The sequence below is a fragment of the Monopterus albus genome, unplaced genomic scaffold, assembly GCF_001952655.1.
Source record: "Monopterus albus unplaced genomic scaffold, M_albus_1.0 scaffold54.1, whole genome shotgun sequence".
In the NCBI taxonomy this organism is placed as follows: domain Eukaryota; kingdom Metazoa; phylum Chordata; class Actinopteri; order Synbranchiformes; family Synbranchidae; genus Monopterus; species Monopterus albus.
This window is the reverse complement of record NW_018127934.1, coordinates 497419-499065: the sequence shown is the minus strand read 5'-3', so window position 1 is coordinate 499065 and position 1647 is coordinate 497419.

Genomic DNA, 1647 nt, shown 5'->3' with positions numbered 1-1647 from the left:
CAAACGTTTGCTCACAGCACCTGAGAGTCAAAGGTGTGGGACGCTGTTGTGACACCTATGCTAAAACTGACTGCCAACTTTCAACACACACACACACACACACACACACACATATACTTCAGCACTTCCTCCTAAGAAATATGAATACCGTATCCAGGAAGCCACACTTTGGCCACCTAGCCCGGCACTTCATTTCCTTTGAAACTAGTGGAAGAGCACAACCATTCCCTGATGCACATCACTATGAGCGCATGTCAATGAGGTGCAAATGACAGGGGTGCATTGTGAGATGGGCGCAGAGTGGGAGTGCCATGTGACGGTCCTGAATGGGCACCCGGGGGTGGGCCAGGGGGAAAGGATGGCAGCACCCACAAAGGCCCATTGAAGGATTGTAGACTAGGTACAAGACTGGCACTGGTCCTCCTTCCCTTCCATGGGACAGCAGGAGGAGGCTGCTGCTTGGTACTCACTGAATGGAGGGATTATTTCAGAAGAATTGGAGAGAGGAGGTTTATTATCACCATGTCCAGTTCTACTGTCTTGTGTGATTTACCACTGTGTCTTCTTCATACCGTGTAGAATAGGCCACTGTGTTGCCAGCACAATAAATAAATAAATAAATATATAGATAGCCAATGTAGCTTTCATACAGTCTAAATTGTTAACATTTTTTGATTTAGTGGGATATAAGACTGCTGTGTTTATGTATAAAGCCAGGAACAATTTATTACCTGGTGGAATTCAAAAACTATTTAATGAAAGGGAAGGGGGATACAATTTAAGGGGTCAGTTAAATTTAAAAAATTCATGCTACACGTACAACCAAAAAAAAAATGTTGTATTTCCATAAGTGGGGTAAAACTATGGAATAATTTAAGTGCGGACATAAAAAAATAGTAATAGAATCGACGAGTTTAAACACAAATATAAAAGTATGTGTCAATCAAGATATATGCAAGAACAGGCTCAATGATTAACTAGATGGAACATTGTGGGTGTGGTGTATGAATGTTAATACTCTGTAATAATTCTTTAATATATTACTTGTGTGGTGTAGAAGATAAGTATTTAAGAATGTAATTATGTAAGAAGGTTAACACTGTTATAATTTTTTAGTATATTACTTGTGTGGTGTAGAAGAGAATTATCTATGTAGAAGAGAATTATTTTGTAGAGATACTGCTTGCAAACCAATGATGTAAGATGATGTCATGGGGTAGGACTGGATAAGTCTGACTTCTTCCTACTCCATTCAAGCATGTACTAGGTATAAGCAAATTGATATTGGATTAGCATTTGTTGGATATGTGTAAAATTATGTGTGTTGATATATCAACTGTCTTTACATGCTTGAAAGAATAAATCAAATCAAATCAAAATCAAATCAAAAATAGATAGATAGATAGATAGATAAAGTGGCACAAAATATGAGTCACGCATGATTATATATGTATGTTCTCTCCAAGGGTCAAAGTGATAACTTCTTAGGCAAGAGCTGTAAATTAATTCAGTGACAAAACAGGAGAATAGTAACAAATGCAAAAGTGGTGACAATGTATGTTATGCACTTGCATTTATATGTATATGTATATGTATATGTATATATATATAGATAGATAGATAGATAGATAGATAGATAGATAGATA